The 18,539-nt window shown below is 37.5% G+C and overlaps 1 long non-coding RNA gene across 1 annotated transcript in view; it reads left to right on the top strand.

Moving 5' to 3' along the window:
• The first annotated feature begins 1,551 nt into the window (after nucleotides 1-1,551).
• LOC131997767 (uncharacterized) overlaps nucleotides 1,552-18,539 on the top strand; it is a 287,102-nt gene continuing 270,114 nt past the window's right edge. Inside the window, exon 1 of the long non-coding RNA XR_009398405.1 lies at nucleotides 1,552-1,901. This is a non-coding gene — a long non-coding RNA (uncharacterized LOC131997767). The remainder of the gene's footprint in view (nucleotides 1,902-18,539) is intronic.

Genomic DNA, 18,539 nt, shown 5'->3' with positions numbered 1-18,539 from the left:
TACAAAATTTTTCGTATAGAAAAATTTTGGTAAACATTTTTGTATAGAAACATATTGGTGAAATTTTTTCGTGATTTGTATAGTAAAATTTTTAGTGAATTTTTTCTGCGATTTTGCGAGCATATTCCAGCTGAAAATCAATTAAATTCAATGCTTTAAACACAAAGAATAGCATAGCAGACTTAATAAAAGTTTAGCAAAAGTGTGCTGTTGTCAAAAACACTTTGACTGGCATGGAGGATCGTGATTTCTGATACGCTATGTATCTTCATCAACACCCTTGTCAAATTGATTAAGCTGCTCTACAGACACAACGACTATTGAGTACGGTGTAGAGCACGCTTTTGTTCTGAAACAGGTCTCAATTAGTCTACTAGTCCTCCCATGCGCAGTAAGGGAGCATAAAGACTTATTTTCCACTATTCCGAGACAAACTATTCGTCACTCGTCACAATCAACACATCAACATTGCCAAACTCTTTTTGTTGTGCACTTGAACATATGTCACTGCAAGTGCTTTTTGTGCGTAGATTACATTGACCTACAGCATAGCGACTGGCCGGTTCGTTTTTTTTATAGAACAATTTTGGTGAAAATTTTTCCTATAGATAAAGGTTGGTAAATTTGTTTCGTATGGAAAAATTTTGTAGACAATTTTCGTATAGTAAAATTTTGGTAAAAATAATTCGTATGGCAAAATTTTGTTAAAAACTTTTGGGATAGAAAAATTTTGTTGAATACTTTTCGTATGGAAAAATTTATGGAAAATTTTTCGTAAAAAAAAAATGTTGGTAAAAATTTTTCGTATAGAAAAATTTTGTTAAAAAATTTTCGTGTAGAAAAATCTTTGTTAAAAAATTTTCGTATAGAAATATTTTGTTGAAGATTTTTCGTATAGGAAAATTTTTTTGAAAATTTTTCGTATGGAAAAATTTTGGTGAAAATTTTTCGTATAGGAAAATTTTTTTGAAAATTTTTCGTATGAAAAAGTTTTGGTGAAAATTTTTCGTATAGAAAAATTTTGGCGAAAATTTTTTGCTTAAAAAAATTTTGGTAAACATTTTCATGTAGAAAAATTTTGTTAAAAATTTCTCGAATAGACAAATTTTGGTGACAAAATTTCTAAAAAAATTTTGACATAAATTTTCAATAATTTTGTTTATAAATATTTTTGACAATATTTCTGGTAGGAAAATTTTGCTTAAAATTTTTCTTATAGAAAAAAAATTATTGTTAACATTTTTGATATTAAAGCACTGTGTTTTTGTAAAAATTTTGAGAGAAGCGGCTTCTGCCGTGTTGTGCGGAAGTAGAATGGATCGTGCATCATTTGCATCAAGCCCCCGAGCTGGCAACGAAAGGAGCGGCCTAATGGATAAACGCCTTTTCCTCTGTTTAAGTTCGCCTATATCCTCTTGTCATCTTACATTACTGCAGGGGGTGGCTCTTGATCAACCTACCCTTCCCTCTAGTAATCACCAATTGTTTCCATCATTCTATATTCGATACCGCATTGTATTTTTTTCTTTTATTGCTTCTTTCTAACTAGGGCAAGCATAATAGACCTAAGGTCTATGGCAAGTTCAGTATGGCAAGTCTATGGCAAGCACAGCAACAAATTAATTTCCAAAATATGGAGGAACTTTATAGAGCTCGTATCTTTTTCACTTCAACAAGAAAAATTTAAGTGCTAGCTACAATTCCAGTTCAGTGGCCCGAACACTCATTCACTTATCTTTGGAAAGGAACTTCATGAACAATTCATTCACTTTATTACCATCAATATTCAAATAGCCGCTATTGTTGTTAAAACAAAACAGCAAGATGACATTTTCATTTGACCCAGCGAGCAAAGCTCAGAACATCATATGAAGAAATCTTGCAAAATCTCCAAAAACCAGGTATGTATGATCTTATGTCGCTATGTAGAAATGTTTTTGTTAGGAATCTTTATTTAACTTAACCAAAAACAACAATCACTATGTCTGGAGCAGTATCTGCCAAAGATGCAAGATAATCTTAGCCGCTAACCGCATAACAGTTTTGGATGAATAGAGAGTGCCTTTTGGGCTTTTGTCTTGTGTTCGATCGTTTGTTACTTACCTCAGTTGTGGTGATGGCGGCAGTTGCCTGCATGCTGCTTGTCAAGTAACTTCCTCAAAAGAAATTGAAATCCATGTAAATTCTGTTGTTGTCTTTCAAGACGACAGCAACAATCTCCGCAAAAACCGAACATCAAAAAACCTCATCAGCCAGTCAAAGAATTGGTGGTCGACCTCAATGGCTGGCAACACCGAGTAAGTAACAGCAGCTGCGGTTTTAAGTGTTTATAACGACGATGACGACTCCTTTGCTTCTTTCTAAAAAGATGATGATGATGATGATGGTGATGTTGGTGAGGCCTTAACAAAACAAAACTAAAGAAAAAGAAATAAATTGAAAAAAAAAACGTAGAAGCCGAGGAAAAGGCAAAGGTTTAATACCTTTGCTCTTACTCTCTCACATACATGCCAAGAGAAAAATGCAAAATATTTTTTCAAACCTTTGTTCTGCGTTGATTCACAGGCATTTCCTGTCTTTTGGTAACAAAGCAGCATAAAAATGAAAAAATCATAAGCCAAATTCTCAGCAATCCTAATATATCGACATAAATACATAGTAGGCTAAGTTTCTAGGAAAAGACATTCTCAAAAAACAAGTAAATATTCCTCATAAATCTGAAAAATATCGATTTTTGATATACATATGTAACTAGTTTTCGAAAATTTTGTGCATAGAAAAATTTTAGTGAAAATATTTCGCATCAATATTTTGGTAAAAAAAATTTATGAAAATTTTTTCTGAAATTTTTTCGTATGGACAAAATTTTTTGTCAAAAATTTTAGTATGGAAAAAATTTGATGAAAGTTTTTCGTATAAGAAACTTTGGGTCAAAAAATTTCAGAAATATTTTTGGTACATAAAAACTTCTGCCAAAAATTTTCGTAAAATTGGGTGAACATTATTTGAGTAGAAAAATTTTGGAGTAAAATTTTCGTATGGTGAAACGTTTTCGAAAAATTTTTGTTTTGTATAAAAAAATCTTTGGTGAAAGTTTCCTGGAATATTGTCCAAATTAATAGGAAAAATTATTATAAAAATTTTTTGCATAGAAAAATTTTTGTGAAAAATTTTCATAAAGATTTTGCTGACTATTCGAAGAAAGTTTTGTAGCAAAAATGCGTACAAAAAAATATTGAAAAAAATTTTTTTTGCATAGAAAATTTTTGTTGAAAATTTTTCGTATACATTTTTTCGTTCGGTGGCTAACGAAATTTTCACTGCAAAATTTTACTAATGGAATTTTCACTCGAAAATTTACTAACGAAAAATTTGTCTCCAACAATTTTCTGTGCCAAAAATTTTTGAGGAAAATTTTTTTAATAGGATAATTTTGATGTAAATTTTTTTTATATTGTAGAAAAATGTTTGTGACAATTTTTGTGTAAAAAATTTTGTTGTCGATATATGTGGTGTGATTGGTATGATTTTTTATAGAAAAATTTTAACATTTTTCGTAAATTTTTCGTCAGTAAATTTTGTAGTGAAAATTTCGTTAGTAAAATTTTAAAGTGAGAATTTCCCTTGTAAGCTTTTACAGCGTAAACATCGTTAGTACATTTTCGCTGAGAAATTTTCTTTAATACATTCTTGTTGAGAAAGTTTCGTTCGTAAATATTCACTATAGACATTTCGTTAGTAAAGTCTGGGTGCGACAGTTTCGTTAGAATTTTTTTACAGCGTGATGTTCGTTAGTAAATCTTTACAGCGAAAAGTTCGTTAGTAAATTTTTAAAGTGAAAATTTCGTTAAAACATTTTCGTTCCGTAAATTTTGATCGTAAATTTTAACAGCGAAAATCTCATTAATAGTTCGGAAGTCACCGTGGCACAGAGGTTAGCATGTCCCCCACACGACCTCGAACGCCTGAGTTCAAATCCCGGCGTGAGCATCGGAAAAATGTTCAGCGGTGGTTATCTCCTTACTAATGCTGGCTACATTGGTGAGGTGTCCTGCAATGTTAAAACTTCTTTACCAAGTGATGTCGCTATGCGGCACGCCTTTTGGACTCGGTGTAAAAAAGGAGGTCCCTATCATTGAGCTTAACCATTAAACTGCACTCATTGATATGAGAGAAGCATCGCCTGTTCCTTAATGGAATGTTCATGGGAAATTTGCTATTAGTAAATTTCTGCTGAGAAGTTTTCATAAGTAAATTTTCACTTCGAAAAATGCGATAAAAAATTTTCGTTGATACTTTTTAATACTTTTTTGGTTAACCCGAAGACTTTTGCGTCGATGCAGTCTGAATTAAGGGTGTGGGCGATAAATGCGCATGCAAATACGCATGGGAACAGCGAAAGGGTCTATAGGACGGCGAAAATCCTATGGGTGGATCCAGATCGTGAGAAGACGAGGCTAGGAAGTAAGAAGGAGGTCAGTATAATTATTGATATCATAACGGGACACATAGGACTACGAGCTCACTTACATAAAATGAGTGCGGAGAGTGATTACATGTGTAGGGATGCGGGGATTATGATGAGACGTTGGAGTATTTCCTTTAACAGATACCGGCACTTAGGTGGGACACAATACCAGACATGAACCAACTTAGTGGCGAGGCATCAAAAACAATTAAGGATTTTGAAAGTAGCACGGAATTCCAAACTTAAAATTTTCTTTTTCGAGGTTATGTTTAAGCTTTTAGAACGCACAACAATCCGATTAATGTCTTAGGTGTATGTCTATAGTGGCATGGGGCAGATTAATATCTTCACCTTTTTTTTAATGTAACCTAATACTTTTCACGCTTAAATTTTATTATTAAAGTCTTACACCGAAATTTCGTTAGCAAATCATTACAATTAAAAATTTTGTTAGTAAATGTTCCTTGAAGATGTTGTCTTCACTACTAACATTTCGTTCGTGAATTTTCACTGCAAAAAATCACACTGCCTGTATTTCGGTGGTTTATTTTATCTTGAAATTTTTGTAACTAATTTTTACTGCGAAAAATTCGTTGGTTAAAGCGAAAAAATGTTAGTGAAAATTTTTCTTAAAAATTTTTTCGCATCGAAACATTTTAGTGAAATTTTCGGTATTAGTGAGTATTTTGTATAGAAAAATTTTAATGAAAATTTTTCGTATAGAAAACTTTTAGTGAAAATTTTTCGTATGAAAAATTTTAGTGAAATTTTTTCGTGTAGAAAAATTTTAGTGAAAATTTTTTGTGTAGAAAAATTTTAGTGAAAATTTTAGAAAAATTTTAGTGAAAAAATTTTTACTAAAAATTTTCGTAAAGAAAAATTTTAGTGAACATTTTTCGTATAGAAAAATTTTAGTGAAAATTTTTCGTATAGAAAAATTTTGTGAAAATTTTTCGTATAGAAAAATTTTGTGAAAATTTTTCATATAGAAAAATTTTGTAAAAATTTTTCGTATAGAAAAATTTTGTGAAAATTTTTTGTATAGAAAAATTTTTGTGAAAATTTTTCGTATAGAAAATCTGTGAAAATTTTTCGTATAGCAAAATTTGAGAAAAATTTTTGTGAAAATTTTTCGTATAGAAAAATTTTTGTGAAAATTTTTCGTATAGAAAAATTTTTGTGAAAATTTTTCGTATAGAAAAATTTTTGTGAAAATTTTTCGTATAGAAAAATTTTTGTGAAAATTTTTCGTATAGAAAAATTTTTGTGAAAATTTTTCGTATAGAAAAATTTTTGTGAAAATTTTTCGTATAGAAAAATTTTTGTGAAAATTTTTCGTATAGAAAAATTTTTGTGAAAATTTTTCGTATAGAAAAATTTTTGTGAAAATTTTTCGTATAGAAAAATTTTTGTGAAAATTTTTCGTATAGAAAAATTTTTATGAAAATTTTTCGTATAGAAGAATTTTAGTGAAAATTTTTCAAATAGAAAAATTTTATTGAAACTTTTTCGTATAGAAGAAACTTTAGTAAAAACGTTTCGTATAAAAAAATTATAGTGAACATTTTGCGTACAGAATAATTAGTATAGAATAATTTTAGTTAAAGTGTGGAGAAAAATTTTAGTAAAAAATTTTCGTGTGGAAAAATTTTTTAGTGACAATTATTCTTGTGAAAAAATTTTTTGTCTAGAAAAATTTTTTGTGAACATTTCTTTTATAAAAACGTCTTAGGGACCTTTTTCTTCTATAGAATATTTTTTTCGAATAGAAAAATGTTAGTGAAAGATTTTCGTATAGAAAAATTTTAGTGAAAATCATTTGTGTCGAAAAATTTTGCTGAACTTTTTTTTGTATAGATATTTAAACATAAATTTATAATCCGAATATAGTTTAAATAATTTGGCAACACACTATTGAATGTGTCGAATATATTTGCATTTTGTAACCAATGCAGCTATTAACATCACAAAGAGACCGGTATAATCTAAATCGGCTTATTTTTCAAATACTAGGCTAAAATACCAGCTTAGCAAAAAACATTGTCGTATATACTACTACCGCTCTTCGGTGTTCCACTTCTTTGGTATATGGGCTTTGTGGTCTTTTTTATGTATTAATCATAATGTTCACCGACATTCCATGGCGAATGATGAATCATGAATCGCCCAGCATTAACATTATCCAGCCTTTGCTAGCATAAGATGGATGGCAAAGGCAAGTAAGCAAGCTGGCAACTAAAAAATGCCAAGTCTAAGAAACACCATATAAACCATGGTCGAGTGCTAAGCGATGATTAAACAAACCCATGGTAACCATGAAAGAGAAGATGGTAGGAATGTGGATCGGAACTACAAGCAAATCAACGAAAGTAAGCTAATATGAGAAATGATTGTTTTTTTACACTGCTAAAAAGTGCCCACCATCATCTGACCTGGACGGTCAGCAACAGCAGCAACAATACCACATAACAATTGGGCCAAAATGCAATGTAAAGCTGCTGAGACAGTCATTTCTCTGGGTAGCGTTCGTTGGAAATGTTTTCATATTGGAATTGTATGTAACGACTATTACTCCACAGTTGGTGGTATTACAGAGATGGGTGTTGATTATTTGGTAGAATAGCCTTTAATTGAGTTTTAAACTTAAAAATCAGTAAATTCGTCGGAAGTTAATATTGCTGAACTTTTTACGCTTTTTTTTATTAGGAAAAGTCTCTAGCAACCCAAACACGGTAGATAGGGGGTTTATTTTTATTTTTTAATTCAATTGTAGGTTAGGTTGAATGGGTCGCCCATCAACCCATTGTGGTACCCTAGAGAGAAAAAGGGGAAGAAAAAGCAAAAATATGAGACCTCGTACTAGAGGTTATACGCGAAAAAAAGACAGAAGGAGTGGAGAAAACCTGAGCAGGAAGTGAAGAACCGCCCTTCGCTACGTAAGCACGGACCTACCTACGGAGCCTGTGTCAACCCCCCTTCGGAACCATACTGTTCACCCAACAAATCTCGGGAGAGATACCTGAGGTCTCATCCTCCTCAAGTACACCATCCGCCCTCCATTCGCCCCTCTCAGGAAAACGAATCGCGAATCCAGTCGGCGCTGGTGCCAGGTAGCCGGAGATCCTCCTTCCCTCTCCAGCATGCCGAGCTCTCTCAGCCTAAATGCGACCCTGGCGGCGCAGTTCCAAATATAGGCCCCAATGGGCTGCATATCCAGCATCGCCTCCAGGTCTGCCTGCGGTGCGGATCTCAGCGCCCCTGTGATCCTGACGCAGGCCAGTCTCTGTACCTTCTCTAACTCCTTGGCACGCGTCCTCTTCCCTACGGCGTCCCACCATACCAGTGCTCCATAGGCCAGTACTGGTCTCACGATGGCCGTATATGCAAATTGCAAATGAACATTCCACTAAAGAACAGGGGCAAACTTCTCACATATCAATGAGTGCAGTCCGAGTGCAGTTTAAGCTCAATGATAAGGGGCCTCCTTTTTATAGCTGTGTCCGAACGGCGTGCCACAGTGCGACTCCTCTTTGGAGAGAAGTTTTACATGACATAGTACCTCACAAATGTTGCCAGCATTAGGAGGGGAAAACCACCGCTGAAAAATTTTTTGATGGTCCCGCCAGGATTCGAACCCAGGCGTTCAGCGTCATAGGCGGACATGCTAACCTCTGCGCTACGATTGCGGTATACATCCTATAAATCATCTTGGGAGTCACCTCCCACTTCCTACCGAACATTCTGCTGCAGGAGTAAAAAGCGCACAGTGCCTTACGGCTTTTTTCCTCGGTGTTCCTCTTCCAGGATAGTTTCGAATCGAGGATTATTCCTAGGTACTTTGCCTCCTTCGACAGCCGCAGGGTGACCCCGCCCAAGGAAAGGAGTCTGAACTTCGGTATCTTATATCTACGCGTAAAGAGCACCAGCTCCGTCTTCCCTGGGTTGGTCCTTAACCCATTTCTGGTAGCCCATCGCGACAACCTCCTTAGTGACCCTTCCATAATCTCGCTGATCGTTGACAGAAACTTTCCTGGAACCAGCAGCACGACGTCGTCCGCATAAGCGATAATCCTCGTGCCGTACCCACCGAGATCCATCAGGATTTCATTAATCACGAGGTTCCACATCATCGGCGAGAACACCCCTCCTTGGGGCGTTCCTCTGGCCACCCGCCTTTTGACCACACAATATTCAATTGTAACAATTCGAAATTTTGGTTTTCATTCCATCTTTTGTTGATCGTTGTATGATTCCAAGATGCTTCTGCGATTTCCACATGTCCGTTCTTCCAAATTTTGTAATCAGGCTTTGTCTCTTTAAAAATTTGTCTGTTTGCGCTCATTTATTTTGATATTTTAAATCTTTTCATGATTTTTTCAAACATCTTCTTGCTCGAGATCATGTTCAATGCTTTCTTTTCAAAGAATAGCTTAGCAAAGAACTTATAAAAGTTGAGCAAGTGTTTGTTATTATTCCAAATACTTTGACTGGCTTGGTGGATCATGATTTCTGATAGCCATGTATCTTCATCAACACCTTTGTCAAATTGATTAAGGTGCCCTACATGCCCAAAGACTATTGAGTACGGTGTAGGGCATGCTTTTGTTTTGAAATAGAGATCCATAAGTCCTCGAGCTCTCCTTAGCGTAATAAGAGAGAAGAAAGCCTTATATTCCACTTTAAAATTTGTGATATTGAGCTGAATTTTAGTAGAGATCTACCCCTTGTCCATGCGCAGTTCCCTTTTCCCAATTAAACTTCCCATCCCTGACTATTCTGTTGGCGCAGCAGCATGTAAGTAACAAAGTCCGGTCAACCAGTCACCACCGGACATTCAGACCAGTCACTCACTTACCCACAGTTATATGTTGTTGGGTGATTTTTTTCAGTTTTGTTTTTTTTTCAGCTTTATTGTGGGTCTTAGAGTTAAGTTTTTTCGTTTTGTTGTGATTTTAAGTTTTATTTTATTTTATTGTAAATTTTACGGTTGCCTTACTTTTGCACAATATGCTAAAGTTGTATACATACCATACAAACATATGGTATATACCTGCATATGTTGGTATACTTGAATGTAGACATGGACATTAAAGTTGAGGCGATTACATTTTAAGTCGCTGTTTATGTTGGTGTTGATTTTTTTAAATATTTTTTTATTAGAAAAAAAGCCACCATATAGAAAAATTTCTCTTTTTTAGACCAACATACATATTTCAATTTTCGCAATGAAGCAAAACAAAAAAGGAAATCTGTAACACAATCAAGATATTTCCATTCTTTTATTGGACAAGAGTCACAGTGGGGAAATGTTTGCAATCAAAGTTAGGAAATAAGTTTTATAAGAAAAAATGCAAAAAGGAGACCATCGATAAGGGGCCATCTACTTAGATAAGAGTTCTAAAGGTGTGCACCTCGTTCATTTCTCTGCCGAGACGAGTTTAATGATGGACGATTTTTTGCAAAAGAAAAAGGCTGAAGATATACACCAACATCGTTCTTGGTGCGAAAACAAGCCCTAAGGTGTGGAGGCTTTAAAATAGTGAGGGGATGTATACTAGGGTGGGATAATTTGTCAGGTTAAACAAAACAAGTAAAAAGGCATTAGGTTCGGCCGGGCCGAACTTTGGATACCCACCACCTCGGGTATATATGTAAACCTACTTTCGTCACAATCCGGTGAAAATTGGATAACTTAAGAGTGGTCAAATATATATGTCACTATTCAACTTTGTAAAACAAAATATTAGTCTTTTTGGCAGATATATCCAAATATAAACCGATCTGAACCATTTTAAGGTCGGATACCGGGAAGCTCAGACAAACTCACTGTTTCCAATTTCAGCGAAATCGGGTAATAAATAAAGCTTTTATGGGCTTCAGACCCTTTATCGGGAGATCGGTCTATATGGCAGCTATATATAATTATAGTACGATCAGAACCCTATTAAGTTCGGATGTTAGGAGGCCTTAACCTATTCACTGTTTCAAATTTCAGCGAAATCGGATAAAAAATAAAGCTTTTATGGGCTTCAGACCCTTTATCGGCAGACCCTTTATAGTCCGATCTGAACCATATTTGGGATAGATGTCGGGAAGCCTTAAACTACTCACTGTTTAAAATTTCAGTGAAATCGGACAAAAAATAAAACATTTATGGTCATTAGACCCTTGATCAGCAGATCGGTCTATATAGCAGTTATATCCAAATATGGTCCGATTTGGCCCGTTCAAGAACTTAGCCAGCGTGCATCAAAAAGACGTATCTGTGCCAAATTTCAGCTCAATATCTCAATTTTTGAAGGCTCTAGAGTGATTACAACAGACGGACAGACACACGGACATCGTTAAATCGTCTTAGAATTTTACGACGATACGAAATATATATTGGCTTTGTAGGGTCGGAAATTGATATTTCGAAGTGTTGCAAACGGAATGACTAAATGAATATACCCCCTATCCTACGGTGGTGGGTATAAAAACTCACCTGACAGTTGTTGAAATCTTAATCTATGACGAATTCTAGGAAGTTGTTTCCCCCAAAAAAACAGTGGCCTCTTAATAGCAATCGAGCTAAACGTTTTAGTGAAAAACTTTGCAATGGTAAAGGGATGACGCATGCCAAGTAACGATGTTACGTTAGGATAGGTTAGGTTTAAATGGCCGTCTGCTATCAGACTCACTTAGACATATTCGTCCATTGTGATACCACAGGAACAGAAGAAGGAAAATGGCCTCCAGATCGCTTTCAAAAGCCTATCAACTTGCGAATGTTCACATCCGCTAAATCAGACAGGTTCTCAAAAAAATGAGAACCTAAAGTGAAACTCCTTCTGACTGTCAGTGCGGGACACACAGCAGATGTTCTATAGTCTCTTCTTCTTTGATGTCCTCACAGCTTCTGCAAAAGTCGTTACTGGCAACCTTCAGTCTGTCAGCATATTCTCCGATTAGACAATGACTTGTCATGACAAACACAATGGCTGAGACGTCTGTTCTAGCCAATGACAGCAAAGCGGTAGACCCTTTTCAAGTCTAGATTAGGCCACATAGTTCTGGAATGCTCACAGCGTTCCCTGTTTCACACTTCCGTACTTCGTCTTCTTATCCCTAAGTTCCGCAAATGACGGGCGACCACACAGATAATTCGCGACCCAGCGTTTCAAGCCTGGCTGGAGGGCCGTGTTGGCATGGCTGTCCGTGTTGAATGCCTTCGATAGGTCCAGTGCCATGAGTACCGTTCTATCACATGGCCTGGGCTGATTGAAGCCACAGCAAATGTGTGTGGTGTTGGCCTGCCAAACAGTTGTACTAGGCAGTCCTCGGAATCCATGTTGGTGCTCAGCGAATGGAAATTCTCCTACGAGGCTCGGGAGAAGTAGCTTAAAGCGTCTATGCTACTGGTGAGAGAAATGATGTCGGTCTGTACGGCTCCCCCAAACTCGTGTCCTTTTCAGGCTTAAGTAGCGGGATTACTCTGTACATTTTCCAGACATCGGGTACTATAAGAGTGTTCAAAGACAAGTTGAGGACAGTAGTAAGGTACTCAACTCCAGGTGAATCCAGATTCTTCAACTTCAATGTAGAGATTCCGTCGGGGCCCAACGCCTTGGATGATTTGGCGCCACAGAAGTCATTCGTAACTTCGCCCACGGTAAATTGTGAGAGATGTCCATGGTCTCGGAGGCCATGGATACGGCGAATGGCACTCCTCCTTGCCCTGTCACTCTCGGTATGCACAATAAATTTATGGTTGAACAATCTGGCGAATCTCTTCAGATCAGTCATGGTTACGTCGCCAAAAGTGACTGAGGTCCTGCCATCCCATCTACCGGGGTTCGAGAGTGACTTAACAGTAGACCACAGCTTGCCTAAACCGGTGCGTAAGTTACATTGCTCCAAGTGTTCCAGCTACAAATTCCGCCTATGTTCGTTACCTACCCTGTTTATTTGCAGATTCAGCTCACTGATTCTGGGATTAGTGGGGTCCGAACCACTGCCTACGCCGGAAAATTGGGCCGCACTTGGGGTATTCGACCGGCTGGTATAAAGCGAGCGGCTGTTGCGTAAATGATGTCTCAGAATTTCCTCCCGGCAACTAGCACGTCCGAGGGGGGGGGGGGGTGTCAGTTCACTAAAGCGGCGATTGGTGTACTCTCTGAAGTCAGCCCAATCGGCCTACTTCTGATTGATAAACGTCCGGCGCTCAGAGGTTATAAAACCGGGTGGTCGGTCGATGGTGAGAATTATGGGCAGGTGGTCTGACCCCAAAGAGATGACGGCTTGCCAGGGTACGTCACTCAGGAGATCAGGGGATGCAATGGAAATGTCTGGCGAGCTACTACACCTCCTCGTAATCCTAGTGGGGTCATTCTAATTCAACGTGCAAAGCTTAGAGCCTTCAATCTGCTCTGCCAAAGCTATGCCCCGCTGGTCGTTACCTAGGGGAGAAACCCATGAAATGTGATGCGCATTAAAGACCCCTAGAACCAAAGACCCCTATGGCCAGATATTAAACCACTTATGTCGGGTTTGTAAGCTCGGCCATTAATTGGGACAAAGCTACCTAACGGCGGTATGTACACGTTGTATAGCACTATCACGGCAGTACCGGACCTGACTGCTGTCCTCATGCACTCCATGTAGGGGCCATTAGCGCCAGGCGAGATGGGTCTAAATTGCACGGAATGGTGTATCACGAAGGCAAATCCCCCACCTCCATTCCTTAAGCGATCCTTACGTAGCACATTGTATCTGTGACAACTGTGCATGCTGCAGGTGTTGGTCAGCTTTGTCTCCAGGATCGCTGCAACCAATATGTACTTCCGACTCATAAAATCCACAATCTCATCGATTTTGCCACGGAGACCGTTGCAAGTTAAGCTGCAAAAACGATACATTTCCCGACACTGGCCTGGTAATATTTGGGCTGGGATGCTGCCGTTGCGTATATTGCCGTACAGGAGAGGTCGGTGGGGTCACATAGTCCGACAACGAGGACCGGCCAGAGCACGATCGGAAATGTACCCACTCCTTGGATCGGTTACACCTCACCAACACCTACTGATGATGGAGGCGGTTTTGGCAAATTAAAAAAAGAACCAGGAGTCGGTGTTCTTTTCAATACCGGCAACAGAAGCATGCGGAGAAGGCACTCTGGGATGTGTCTCACCCATGACGAAAATAGGACGAACACGTACGCACGGGTCAATCCAGTGCGTACAACCGGCTGCCATAGGATTGGAGTGGCTTGTGGTAACGTCTTGTTGTTACGATTCGCATCATCTATGAAGAAGTACGGTTCAATGATGCCACCAGCCCATAAACCACACCAAACTGTGAATTTTTCTGTATGCATTGCTAGCTCTTGCAATACTTTTGGCTGATCTTCTCTTCAAAATCGACAATTCTGGTTATTTACGTAGCCATTGCGACAAAAATGACCTTTGTCCATAAAATGGAAGCGCGCTATGAACTTCCTTAACAGAGCACGCATTTCGATGATAAAATTCAATAATTTGCAAAGTTGTTCGTTTATAAGACGATTCATGGTTAAATTATACACCAAACTGAAGATTTTTGACAGTGAAACAAAACACGAAACGTGCTTAAGCTGTTTACACCAGTGTTGCCAAAAAGATAATAGCTTAAAAATTACCCTTTAGTTTGATATCGTATCCGCACCCAAGTGCCGGATTCTGGTAGTTGCGTTCGGCTAATGGGACAAATGTTCTGCCGAAGCCAATTGACACGGGACACTTAATGCCAACTTTGCAATATTTTCTGCTCTAGAATTTCCTGGGATACCCAGAACAGTTGAATTTGAACTGTCCAGCCAGTTGAATTCGAATTGTCCAGATCTGCGACAAATGAGATTGGTTTTTGAATTCTAATTCAAAATTTTCAATTGAATTTTTATACCCTCCACCATAAGATGGGGTGTATACTAATTTTGTAATTCCGTTTGTAACACCCCGAAATATGCCTCTAAGACCCCATGAAGTATATATATCAAGATCAAGAGATCATCATGACATTTTAAGTCGATCTAGCCATGTACGTCCGACCCTATGTCTGTCGAAAGCACGCTAACTTTCGAAGGAGTAAAGCTAGACGCTTGAAATTTTGTACAAGAACTTTTTATTAGTGTAGGTCGGTTGGAGTTGTAATGGGACCAAATCGGTTTATATTTTGATATAGCTGCCATATAAACCGATCTTGAGTCTTGACTTCTAGATGGCCCAATTCTTATCCGGTTTGGCTGAAATTTTTCATGAAGTGTTTTGTTATGCCTTTCAACAACTATGCTAAGTAGGGTTCAAATCGGTCCATAACCTGATAATAGCTGCCATATAAACCGATCTTGGGTCTTGACTTCTTGAGCATCCAGAGGGCGCAATTCTTATCCGATTTGGTTGAAATTTTGCATGAAGTGTTTTGTTATGCCTTTCAACAACTATGCTAAGTATGGTTCAAATCGGTCCATAACCTGATATATCTCTTATATAAACCGATCTGGGATCTTGACTTCTAAAGCCTCTAGAGGGCGCAATTCTCATCCGATTTGGTTGATATTTTGCATGAAGTTATTCGTTATGACTTCTAGCAACTCTGCCAAGTATGTTTCAAATCGGTACATAAACTGCTATAACTGCCATATAAACCGATCTGGAATCTTGACTTCTTGATCATCTGGAGGGTGCAATTCTTATCAGATTTTGCTTAAATTTTGTACAACGGCTTCTCCCATGGCCTTCAACATACGTGTTCGATATGATCTTAAGCGATCCATAGCCTGTTACAGCTCCCATATAAACCGATCTCCCGATTATGCTTCTTGAGCCCCTGCAAGGCGCAATTCTTATCCGAATGGACTGAAATATTACTCAATGACTTTTAATATGGTCCTCAACATTCAATTCACTTATGATCCGAATCGGACTATAAATCGATATATCTCCATGACAGTTCTTATCCATTATTCTTTGTTTGCCTAAAAAGAGATACCGCGCAAAGAACTCGACAAATGCAATCCATGGTGGAGGGTGTATAAGATTCGGTCCGGTCGAAATTAGCACGCTCTTACTTGCTTTATTGTATTTTGTGTTAAAATGTCTTGCTTAGCAATCCAAACCAAACCGTTTTCTGTTTGTAGATATTTTGCAATTGAAGTGTTTGAAGAAGTTGATATGAAACTTCCATTTCTTGGTAAGCCATATTGGGAAAAGCAAATATGAAAAAAAAAGAGAAGAGAAACTTGTTTTGTTTGATTGGACAAAAAGACTCACCTAAAAGATTTCTCGGAAGCCCATACTAAAATGACCACTTTTGTGGAAATATCATTGGCAATAAAGCTATTAACAACTCATAAAATGATATACGAGGGAGGAATGGAGAAGTTAGTGCAACTCACAAAAGTAAGTTACAGAAATTTCTCAGAAAATTTGAGATTCAGCATTCCCGGATTTATTGTTAAGTTGCTAAGACTGCTCCTTTTTGGCTTTATTTGATTTATCATTAACTTTCCTGTCATGTTTGCTTTGTGAAACATGAAGACTAAAGAAACTCAAAATGCTGACTAACTGTTCCAGTACTTTTTGGCATTAATCTTAAGCTCAGCTGGAGATTTCAACAACAGCGCATTTAATATGGAGAGGATTAATAAACTGTTTTGCTGGCTGACTCAATGATTGGCAATACATGAATATAGAAGCGAATATGTTTGAAATGCGATTGCCAAGTTTGTAGCTTCTCCTCTATTCACCTTGATCTTTGAAATAAAGCCAAATAAAAAACAATGAACTTCAATAACAATTAAGATGAAATTATTATGTGTGTACACATGAGATAGAGCTTGGGGCATATTTTGGCATTTTGATTGTTAGATTGGTTTATGGTTTTTTTTTTGCTATCTTGGATTTAACAACTTTGTTGAAAGATTCTTCTTAATGATGTTACCTGTTTTTAAAGAGAATAAAAGATTTAGGATTTTCAAACTAATTGTAAGTTTATTTTGTTACCATGCCAGTCCGTTTGTAACACCTCAAAATATGGGTCTAAGATCCTATGACGTGCACATATTCTTGATTGTCATGACATTCCAATTCAATGTAGCTGCTAGGTAGTTCTACGCTAGCCATTACAGTAAATGTATCTATTAGGGTGATTTTATATAATGTGTCCAATAATAATCGCGACATGTGAAAAAATTTTACAGCTCATATAAGGTGTTTATGCGATTTTGCCTATATTCCATGCCTCCAGCTTCAATGCCAGCCTTTAGAACAATTATTGTTATTGATTTTTAAAAGCTGTAGCTGGCAGCAAAACATATTTAAAATTTATGACATCACCAACCATCACTGCATGGCGCCTAACATATTTGATTGGATACACTATGCAACAGACAATTTGGTACGTGTCATATTAAGAAGTCAAATTGAAAGATCATATATGTGTGCATCGATCTTTCAACATCGGGGCCATGCATGTCGTGGATGTTGGAAGTTATTAGGGAATCTAAAAACAAGTAAAAGCGTGCTAAGTTCGGCCGGGCCGAATCTTGGGAACCCACCACCATGGATTATGCTAAAATATAAGAGCTATATCTAATTATAGACCGATTTGGACCGTACTCTAAACACATTTGTTGAGAGGCATAACAGAACACTATATGCAAAATTTCAGCCAAAAATTGCGGCTTCCAGGGGCTCAAGAAATTGAATCGGGAGATCGGTTTATATGGGAGCTATATCAGGTTCTTGATCGATTTGAGCGGTACATGATACAGTTGTAGGAAGTCATAACATAAAACTATGTGCAAAATTTCAGCCAAATCGGATAAAAATTGCAGCTTGTAAGGGCTCAAGAAGTCAAATCGGGAGATCGGTTTATATGGGATCTATATTAGGCTATAGACCGATTTAGACTCTACTTGGTACAGTTGTTGAAAGTCATAACAGAACGCCATGAACAAAATTTCAGCCAAATCGGATAAAAATTAAGTCTTCCAGGGGCTCGAGAAGTCAAATCGGGAGATCGGTTTATATGGGAGCTATATTAGGTTAAAGACCGATTTGGACCGTAATTAGCACAGTTGTTGAAAATAACAACAAAACACTATGAGCAAAACTTCAGCCAAATCGGATGAAAATTGTGGCTTCCAGGGGCTCAAGAAGTCAATTCGGCAGATCGGCTTATATGGGACCTATATTAGGTTATAGACCGATTTTGAACGTACTTCTCACAGTTGTTGATGTGCAAAATTTCAGCCAAATTGGATGAAAATTATGGCTTCCAGGGTCTCAGAAGTCATATCGGTAGATCGGTTTATATGAGGGCTATATCCAAATCTGAACCGATATAGCCTATTTGCAATCCCCAACGACCTATTGTACATCAATATTAAGTATCTGCGCAAAATGTCGAGCGGCTAGCTTTACGCGTCCGACCGCTATCGTGATTTCGACAGACGGACGGTCGCACATGGGTAGTTCGACTCAGAATATGGAGACGATCAAGAATATTTATACTTTATGGGGTCCTAGATCAATATTTCGAGGTGTTATAAACGGAATTACTAGATTAGTATACCCCCATCCTATGGTGGTGGGTATAACAAGTAAAAAGGCGTTACGCTCGGTCAGGCCGAACATTGGCTACCCACCACCTCGCGTATATATGTAAACCACCTTTCGTCATAATCCGATGAAAAATGCATAATTTATGCCCCCATAGCAGCTATATAGAAATATGGTCCGATTTGGGCCAAATTCGGTATGGACATTGAGTGGTCTTATAAGTGCAAGAACATGTCAATTGTTCAATTTTGTAGAACAAAATATAAGTCTTTTTGGTAGCTATATCCAAATATAGACCGATCTGTACTATATACGACACGAATGTCAAAAAGCCTAACACAACTCACTTTTCAAATTTCGGCGGAATCGGACAATAAATGCGCTCATTATGGACCCACAATCTTAATTCGAGAGATCGGTCTATATGGCAACTTTATCAAAATCTGGACCGATCTGTACCAAATTGAAGAACGATGACGAAGGGCCTTACACAA

Source organism: Stomoxys calcitrans, chromosome 5 (genome assembly GCF_963082655.1).
Source record: "Stomoxys calcitrans chromosome 5, idStoCalc2.1, whole genome shotgun sequence".
Classification (NCBI taxonomy): Eukaryota; Metazoa; Arthropoda; class Insecta; order Diptera; family Muscidae; genus Stomoxys; species Stomoxys calcitrans.
The sequence above is the reverse complement of the archived record's forward strand: the minus strand, read 5'-3'. Positions and strand labels throughout refer to the sequence as shown.